This window comes from Acomys russatus, chromosome 32 (assembly GCF_903995435.1).
Source record: "Acomys russatus chromosome 32, mAcoRus1.1, whole genome shotgun sequence".
Lineage (NCBI taxonomy): Eukaryota > Metazoa > Chordata > Mammalia > Rodentia > Muridae > Acomys > Acomys russatus.
The window spans coordinates 12,288,362-12,299,050 of NC_067168.1; the positions used below are offsets into that span (position 1 = coordinate 12,288,362).

At 38.7% G+C, this 10,689-nt stretch overlaps 1 pseudogene; it reads left to right on the forward strand.

The window, feature by feature from the left end:
* Positions 1 to 10,118: 10,118 nt before the first annotated feature.
* Positions 10,119 to 10,292, forward strand: LOC127184495 (uncharacterized; annotated as a pseudogene).
* The last annotated feature ends 397 nt before the right edge of the window (positions 10,293 to 10,689 follow it).

The window sequence follows — 10,689 nt, forward strand, 5'->3', positions numbered from 1 at the left end:
CTCATTTGTACAATAGGAACCAATCATATTACTCCTTCATGATACCCAGTGAAAAAATGACTATTGATTTCTTCTACTTTTCTAATCATCTTGAAACATGACCTCAAAGATGCTCTCATCGCAAAGACTCCATTCCTTTACTCATCAAGCTAAGACTCCTGTGTGACTGGCTCAGGCCTGTGTACTGTGGTATAAGTGAGGTAGTGTATCCTGAGCTGGCAGATCTACTAAGGTGGTAGGGTGAAGGTAGTGGGTAGGGAGTTGTGCTTTCTGAACTTGTCTTTTAAGAGTTTCTGGTGTTCTACTCACATATCATTTCTGTCTGTCATGTGAGTAGGCTTGAAGCTGTCACCCTGAAGAATCAGAGACACCGTGGAAGGAGGCACTGACATTTCATGCACCCTACATCACCTGAAATCAGCCTCATTGTGCACAGAACCTATTTAATATCGCACATCATGCTCAGTTGATACAGCGGAGATCTACTGAGACAGGCGGAGACCAGAGCTTCTCAGTTAGGGCCAGACTCCATGGCTACTGTTCCGAATTGGGAGCAAAATTATGTCATTGTTAAAATTCACTATAATTCATTATTAACCCAAGCTAACTAACAGATTAACTCATATTGTTACAGAGAGCAAAGAATAGGCAGTTAAAGTCCATAGCACAATGCCAAATGTGTAGTAGGTAATCACGGATGCTTTGAAATTTTTATTTTAAATGTCATTATAAGATAAAGAAATGGCAGATTGGTGAACAAAAATTAGTTAACACCTCAGAATGTTTTCTTAATTTTAAGTTCTTTATATGTGGTATTTCAAATGACATATACATATATGTGTATTTGTACACAAATATATCTAATTTACATATCTAGACATACATCTGCTCATATCTATATACCTATTAAAGAAACAAAGTGGTATAATAATTTCATATGCCATTTATGTAGCAATAGCATGGCCTAGTAATAGTATATAGTAGTCCCCTTGAATGCACAAGTTATCTTTTCTTCTAAGTTGCTCCACAGGTGCCCCCAAACACACATAGCATCAAATCTATTATGTACTCTGTTTTTTTATATAACCCTAAGTTATAAAGCAATGCATTCAGGTTGGCTATATGGACACATTGAAGAGTCATCATAGAAAATTTTGTGTGAATATTTGAATAAAACATTTAAGTTGGATGAAGATTGATCTTTCAGGTCCCATATGCTCACTGACACGTAAGACACATGCCTAAACATGTCTTTAAAAGGCACTTTCATTATTTGAGGTGTTTGTTTTAATAATCATATTTTATAGTGTTTGATTTATAAATAAGGTATGGTAAAAGATGAACAATAATAATTATAAAATGGAACAGCTACAGTAATACACTGTCACAACTTATTTTGAACTTATGAATTGTTTATTCCTGGAAATCCCCATTGAACATTTTCAGACCACAGTTGATGCTTGGGTAACTGAAAGTATAGAAAGCAAAGTTGTGGGGGAAGTTACCATATCAGGTAGTTCATGTGTGGATGGATGTTTCCAGGGGTGTTGTAAGTCAGAATACAGTAGACATTAAAGCTATGCTAACCAAGTATTAACTTCTGTGAACTGGAAGTGCCTGGACCTCTTTTCTCATCCAGGATTATTATTTGTAAAGGTCGGCTGTCAGGCTAGTCAGATGGTCCAGTGCTTAAAGGCAGTTGCCACCCAACCTGATGAGATGAGTTCAATCCCTAGAACCCACATGGTAGAAGGAGAGAACCTACTTCTTCAAGTTGTCCTCTGACTTCCACCTGTGCACCGTGGCATGGGGATACCCATGCACACACAAAATAAATAAACAAAATGTAATGAAAAATTTAAACATTAACTTCATTGTGGCCTACATTTGTGGACATACTGGTGAGTTCATGTTTTTGATTGATTAATTGGATGGAAGATGTTACCCTCATCATTTTTTAGTAAATAAAAAGGGTTTGAATATTAAACTTAAAATCACTTTCTTGAAGAAACTTCCCGACATTGTTAACTAAATTACTTTTTTTTTCACTTTGTAATCATGTATTAGGAGACGATCATACAGTTCAGTAACTGCTTAAATTATGATATCCAGATTTAAGCATGTGATCTTGTGACTTAAGTATACAACAGCGCTATTCATAATTTGCTATACTACCAACATTAAATTGCAGTTACGTTGGAGCCTAAGTCAAACAGCAAGCCTGTAACAGACCTCAGGAACACCCTTCCTAGATTATACATGCAAGTCCCCTCTCCACATACAGGTCATGTCACTTTAATTTGCAAATTACTTGGGCTTTGGAAGTCACTACCCAAGGGTTTGAGAAGGAAAAAAAGGTGACCATGTTTTCTCTCTCTCCCTCTCTCTCTCTCTCTCTCTCTCTCTCTCTCTCTCTCTCTCTCTCTCTCTGTGTGTGTGTGTGTGTGTGTGTATTTTAAAGATGGCACAGCAGAAGGGAATGCAATCATTTCCTTCTGCTGTGCCATCTCTAAATTACATTTCTAACCTTCGTTCTTCATTACAGACTATATTTATTCCTCGTAGCATTAGTTGCAACTGTTTTCACAGAATTATTTCTGTGCTTCACAGTCAATTCTCAGAGTCGATATTAACTCTGCTTGTGCAGGGACTTGAATTTCTCAGTGTTTATTCTTCCTTCTGGTATAGCCTGATACTATGTAGATTGAGGTCTAGTAGGTTAAGGACTGACAAATGCTCCTTAGATCTAATATCAAAGACATGGTGAATGTGAGGACCGTGCATTCCGTGGGTTCATAGGAAAAGACATAATCTCAGGTGACAAAGGTCACAAAAGGCATGGAGATAACAGGAAGTTACCAAATGTACTTCAAAATGACAAATTCCTTTCATGCTTTATTATTTCTTTTAAACTAAGAAGAAGAAAAAAAATCCTGTTTAATCTGAAGTGTTGGGTAAAAGATTCAAAATTGTTTTATTAATTTGACTACTAACATGTCTCTGAGAGTCAGAGTGTGGATGACTTTTGTAAAAGAACAGGATTTCTTTTAGTGTTGTATACACACTTACTTGGAGTGCTTCAGAGTCTTGGCAGCCCAAAAGATATATACATAATACAATAAATCAATGTGTTCAAGTGGGCTATGATGGAGTTATCCATGAGGCGCCATAAACATTGCCCGTGACTATTTAAATAAAACATGTAAAATTCAATGAACATTGACCTTTTAGATCCGAGACACTTACTTCCTTTTTCTCATGACACACAAAACATATGCGTGAGTAGCAATACTGTGCCTTTAATCCATTTCATTACTTGAAGTGTCTGCTTTAATCATCAGCTGATGTTAAAGGCAAGAGCTGAATGACCTTTAGTTTGTGTTTCAAAGGAAACAGAGCTTTTATGTCCAGGAAGGGGCGTGTCAGATGAACAGGTGTCTCTGCAGGATCATGGGCTGCCTTCCAAAACCAGCCACCTGGGCTACGGTGTGGACTGAATCCCATGTGCATATGGGATTGTCCACTTGAATACTGAGTCTCAGCACCAATACCAATTACCTACTAGAACCCAGGAGGCATCATTCTGTTGTGATCTATCAACAGTCTAAAGAGCTGGGTTGATATGACAAGATGATTAATCCAGGCCCTACAACAGACAGTTGGCCTGGGCATAATTATCTTTTTATATAGTTCTACTCATTAAATAACTAATGAACCCATGGTGATAGGTAAGCGACAGACAGCTGAGAGGAGGAAAAAACAAGTGAAAGGAAGTTTTGGAGTCAAACCTTAGCAAGAAAAATTTAAGAAGCTAACAGCAGCAGTAAATAATATCTGTAGGTAGGAACCCTAGATCTGTGGCCTTTTGTGATCGTTGAAGAGCAGTATTTCTCAACCTGTGGGTCTCAACCCCTTTAAGGGTCTAATGACACTGAGGTCACATGTCACATGTCACTTATTCTGCCTATCTGATATTTACATTACAATTTATAACAAATTACATGTAGCAAATTACAGTTAAGAAGTATTAATAAAAATCACGAGGGTCACCATGAACATGAAGGACTATATTAAAGGGCTGCAGCATCAGGAAGTTTGAGAACCACCGATGGGAGAGTCAAATCAGTGCAGACCCACTGCAGGGCTCGGGAAGAGATGTGCAATCATCTTCAGGAAAATGAGCAAAGTTGCTGTAAAGCACCAAACTCTTAGACGTTCATGTTAATGAAGCTGTCCCTTCATTACATCCTTTGTTTGGTTTTCAAATATGACATTAACTTATTATTTATGACTGTGCTTAAAGAATCTAGCTGGTCGAGTTAAACTACGTGCACCTCTCTGTTACATGTTGAGTAATCAGTCGTTGTATCACCTTTTATACAGTCCTCGCCTCATGCCTGCATTCCACAGACTATGTTTATATGAGTAGAACTAGGTAAGCTGCAGGCTGAACTCCTGACATTACCTTTATTGGCATTTAATGCTGGGCACTCTGCTCGTCTGACAGGATTGTCCCAGCCTCCAGAGAGAGGGACAGCAGGGCTGAAGCTATGCGAACATCTCCAGCAGTGAATCTTGTTCACATTTATTTCTTAGATTTCTGTCATTACTATATTTCTAAAGTGTCTGTTTCACATGGCCATTTTATTACTCCCTTTGACTTGCCAATGCTCCATCTCCCGGTGCCAAAAAAGGCATTAAACTATTCGGCTGGTCTTATCATCTTCCAGAACACAATAAAGGCCCTTTTGTGTGCCTTTAGTTAAATGCATTCATTGTGCCAACAAGACAGGAGTTAGGCATGTCTTATAGTCCAGGCTGACATCCAACTCAGAGGATTATGGCTTTCTCTATTCTCCATCCCAGGTTTTGAAATTGACTTCTCCCGACTGCTGAGCACATATTTGGTTAATTTTATTTATAGATGCCAGGCTCTTCTTAAGCTTATGTGTTCTTGATTTCAAAATCTTAAGCAATCACAAATTTGTTTTTGTTTAGCCTTTTTGAAAAGTTGAAAAATCAGAAGATGGAGCTGATACAAATTAGAGAAAGAGGCCCGATCATTAGGCTGTCACGACAACTTTGTTCTAATTCATTGCCATTTTCAGAGGCTATTCACACAGCTTAGGAGTGTTGACTAGTTATTTGATTAGTCAGCAATGCCTGAAATAGGGGTAAACACAATTGAGAAACACTGTTGGGAGAGTTCTATATAATTTATGTAAGTACCTTTTATGATTTTATTTTTTACTATTATGTGAGGGGCGGGGCACATGCCTGCAGATGCCAGTGAAAGAGGACAGAAGCATCAGATCTCCTTGGAAGTGGAGTTACAGGCAGTTGCAAGCTGTCCAATGTGAGCTCTGGGAACCAGACTCAGGATTCCTGTAAGAGTATCACATGCTCTCAACCAGTGGTTCTCAACCTTCCTAATGCTGAGACCCTTTGATACAGTTCCTCATATTGTGGTGACCCCCCCAACCATAAAACTATTTTGTTGCCACTTAATAACTATAATTTTGCTATGGTTATGAATCATAATATAAATATCTGTTATGTAGGATATCCCATAGGGAACCCCAAAGGAGTTATGACCCACAGGTTGAGGACCACATCTCTTAACTGTTGTGTCATCTTTCCAGCTCATTAAAAAACTTCTTAAAAAGCAATTTTATCTTCCTGAATTGACTTTAAGAAATGTCATTGTCTTAATTTTATAATGATAGTCAGAACCACAGTGTGATATTTGGGTGTTTAATTAGTGAGACTGGTAGGTTCACTCAAATTTGTTCTGCCTTTTCTCCTGGAAAAAGAGTTGTAGTTGGACATGGATCTGTGAGCTAGACGCCACCTTTCAGCCTCCCTTGTAGCTAACTGACTAAGTTCTTATTCATAGAATGGGAGCAGAAGTGAAATATCAGAGTCTGGATATTAAACTTAGACAAAAGTCCTCAAGATTCTTCCCAGATATAGCTTTGTATTTCACAATTTAAACAAAACAAAAACAAACAAACAAACAAACAAACAAACAAACACCCAGGCTGAAGGACTCTGAATCTCTAAGTTACTGCATGTCACAGATCTGCCTTATCTATTCAAACTATGCATTTCCGTTCTGTAATGTGGGAAAAGATCAAATTCCAAGGTTCATTGAGCCATCCAGGAGTGGTAGGGCTCACCTTAGAGTCAAGCCTTTGAGTGGCTGAGGCAGGAGGATTGTGAGTCTGCCTTGTCTTAAAACAAAGACAAGATCAGTCAATCCATTAGAATTTTTGCTTCTCTTTGTTAGAGGAGCTTGTTCATCAATGTAATGAATACAAGTATAATCCCAATTAGCCTTTGACGTATGCTGATTATATTTAGGTTTTTGTGGTTTTAAATTTTCAACAGGAAGTAGAATTTGAAGCGTGGCTTCGCTAATTGGACATGAAAACACCAATGCATATTTAACACACCTGTTTTCTTCTTATTTATTCTTCAGTGCTGAGGAAACTGATGAATCTTAGAGTTTTTTATACAGGGCAGAAAGAAACTGTTAAGGTCTTCTTAAAGTTATTTGGTGCTATCAGTGAAAAGCAGAAATGTATGTTCTTTAGCTCCCACTTAATGAAATTAGTCATATATATATATATATATATATATATATATATATATATATATATATATGATATGTGATATATATGTATATACATATATGCAAAATATGTGAATTTTAAGTGCTTTTATTGATCAGCATAGGAATGGCCTCATATATCATAGGAGCAGCCATGTTGTGATTCTCTCTGAGGATAAGGTGATGCAAAGGTCAGTCATAGGACAAATAATTAGGATGTAAAAGAAAAAAATAAGTTACAGAACAATGTGAAATTGTCCTGCATTGTGACCCATCTAAGTGAACATGCATATACCTTCCCCTGTGATGCTCTTAAGTGTGTGATCAGAGGAAGAGAGCACGGCTGAGGTAAGAGTGCAATTTCATCTTAGAATTCCTTTTTTTTTTTTTTTTTTTTTTTTTGCTGCAGCATCCAACATATAATGAAAACCAGATGTTGACCCAGATATAATTAGTTTAGTTTTACCCCTCTATCATCCATAATGCAATATAGCAATAAGTGCATGCACGTGAGTATATGTATATACATTTGTGAGCTACATAGGGCAAGCATAGGAGAGCATGCTCCAAGGGTGCTTCTGGAAAGCAGAGAGCCAAAGTAGTGAAGAGGATTGTCATTTTTCAATTCTGTGAAATCCCTCCTTTTTTTTTTTTTTTTTTTTTTTTGGACTTTTAAAATATGTCCCATGACTCTTTGACTCAAACAAAACATTACATTAAGAGCACAGAGTCATTAGAAAGTTTGATATAAATCTATCCACCATAGCAGTTTTCAAGATGCAGGTGAGGGTCTGGGATTCACCACTTTGAAGCCGTGGACTTCAACACAATCAGCCTGAAGTAGAAAGAAAGCACGAGGTCAGAAAGAACGCCTAGTCCAAGTGTAAAATATGACGCATCACAGACCTCTTCCAGAACACGTGAGGCTTTTGTGTATGGACACTGTAGCCTTTTTACTGGTAAATTCAGGAACTCTGAAGAAGCCCATGGGCTTCAGCCTCTGGGATGAAAACAGTGTCTATGGCTGAGATTGTTCCAGAACAGGAGACAATACCAGGTTCCCAAACAGTGCCTGACAATGTCACTCTTAAAAAACAAGGCTTGGTCTTAGTTACTTTTTTGTTGCTATGCTAAGACACCATAATCATGACAACTTATAGAAGTATAATGCAAAAATACTATACACAGCATTATCAGAATACTTTGGGCTTATAAAGAAAGCTCTCCGGATAAAGTACAGCTCCCTCACACCTCATTATGATCTTACAGACTGAGGTAGATATTTGGTGAACTATCGGTTATTGAGCTACGGTTGGGATTTCCTAGGGGTTCATTTGCTTAGTGTTTTACATTTGTAGAAGGTTAAGGAATACAGCTAGGACCACTCAACCCCCTCTTGTGTCTTGATTGTAAGCATTCATCTGAAACATCCATCTTCAGTTCCTTGAATTAAAATATGAAGATGAAAAGACACTACAGTAGGCTGTATGAGATGGCTCAGCCGGCCACCACTTGCCATGCAGGAACCCAAGTTGGAGCTTGGTGGGAAGGTGGTCACAGCACATAGGAGGCAGAGACGGGGCATCCTGCTACCCCTTTGTCCTAGCAGACCAGCCAAAACAGTGGACTGTGGCTTTAGGGAGAAAGCCTCCCTCAATATGTAAGATGGAGAACAATCAAGAAAGATACTCAAAGTCAACTTAAGGTTTCCACATATGTATATATATATCCCCCAAAACACATGCACATGCGTACTCACACCACGCATACACATATATAGTAAAGAAACATGAACTAAAGGGAGGGATTCCCTAAGAGCAAGATCTCATCCATTCAACCTTCCAATTGTTCCAAAAAACAACAAAAGAAAGCCACTGTAAATATGGGGCCAGCCTCCATGCCAAGTGGAGAGCCAAACTTGGAAGCATTGTAAACACAGTTCTGGCTTTAGAGTCACAAAAAATACATGATTAAAGAGGTTATAGAATCTTTCTCTGTAGTTAAGAAGAACTTCTGAGGCCAGACAATGTGTGGCAGGGGAGTCCCTGCATGAAGGCCTTGAGAGGGCCAGAGGCCCTCAGATGCCACTAAATGAACTGATACCTGGACTGAGTTAGACATCCCAAAATGTTGGACATACTAGAGTTGTGAAATGTGTAACTAAGAAGAGCTATACACAGAGAATGAGACTAACCCAAGGCAGAGCTAGGTCTTTCAGGCAACAGAGCTAGAAGGGCAGAGACAGCTAAGCCTTTGACCTTGAACATAGAACTATACTATAATATTTGTAGTTTGACCTGTTAGGTTTTGGTCTTTCTTCATAATGCCTTGATTTTTCCTTTAGGATGGCAAAGTATATTCTGTGCCATTGTAAGCTGGGAGTATGTGATTTGCCCTTTGATTTGTGTAGGGGCCTATCATTAAGAAATTGCCTTGATTCTCAGAAAAGTCTTTGGACTTTATAAAGTGTTGAGACTGTGAAAAACTATGAAGACATTCAAAGTTGACCTGAATACATATTTCTTTATGATATGACCATGACACTATAGGGGTCAGGGAATTTAATGTTGTGATTTGGTATCCCCACAAATTTCAGGCATTGAATCGTCATTCTCAGTTGGTAGCTATTTGGGAAGGACTAGGATGTGTGGCCGTGTTGGAGGAGGTACATCACTCAAAGCAAGCTTAAGGTTTTATAAGCCTCTCACCATCCCTGGTGCACTGTCTTTAACTGTTACTTGGAAATATGTGACCTCTCATCTATTCCTGCCGCCATACTCATGGACCTTATTGGAGTGGGAAAAGGACAAACACACACACACACACACACACACACACACACACACACACACACACACACCTGAGATTGGGTAGACAGAACTCTGATGGAGAAACTGCAGCATCTTCAGAACTCAGGATATATATATCCTGTACACACAATATATATATATATATATATATATATATATATATATATATACACTATACACACACACATACACACAATAGGGAGGTACAATGATTACAAACAGCTGAACAAAGAGGTAGGGTTTATGTTATATGGCTGAATTGAGGGTGCAGGTTTAGCTAATATCCGTAGAAGCAGTCTTTGTAAAGGGAATGGTTTTTAGGCCATAAATTTCAAGAGGAAGAGAGAGAGACTTATGGTGGAATTTTTTTTTTTTTTTTTTTTTTTTTTTTGCACACTATCAACATAGTATGTGGCCAGAGAAAGGCTTTATCATCCTTCTGATTCTCACCCCAGGGGAACGTCTTTGCTAATGTTCTGAGTCTGAGGCTAGGGTCCTTCACATATGAGCTTATGTCAAGCACACACCTTCACTCAGGACTTTACATGCTCATGGCTTCCTCTGCTTCCCATGCCATGGGTTTGCTTCACAATCATGGACTCTGACTCTCTGAAACTATACTCCCAATCAAATGCTTTCTTTTATAAGTTTTCTCATCCATGATGTTTTAGCACAGCAACAGGAAAGCAACTAAAATACTCATCTGGCAGGGTAGATGCCATGATCCTGAAGGTGATTTTCTTAGGTGAGGCTTCTCCTTTGTACTCCAGATGCATTAAGCCCTGTGAGTTCCTCAAATTTAGGAAACTTGACTGCATAATTTGTGATAGTTGGGGGAAAAAAGAAAAGAAAAAAGGTCTGTATTCTAAGAAACATGTGGAGCCAGTTAGACAGACCAGCTTATGGTACAGGATCAAAGCCCCCAAGAATTCTCAATGGTTGGAAAGTGGACAGGTGTATTTCCTTTCCCAGTGTGTTTCTGGTGTGGATAAGCCAAGGAGGAGGGTGCTCTGCTTCTCATCTCTGGCCACTGCCTCTAGCCAGTGAAATGGAAGATTTACTGTGGTGAGAAAGCATGCCTCTACTCTGAAAAATCCCTGCCTGGATTGTAAATGACATTTCTCATATTTTATGGACCAAGGTAATCACAAGAGAAACAAACAAGAGACAGGGCTGTGCGATCTTATTGCACTGCATGCCTTGGGATAATTAGATATCTGTTGGAAAGTGTTAATGATACAACACACTGTAGCACCGTGGTCGCAA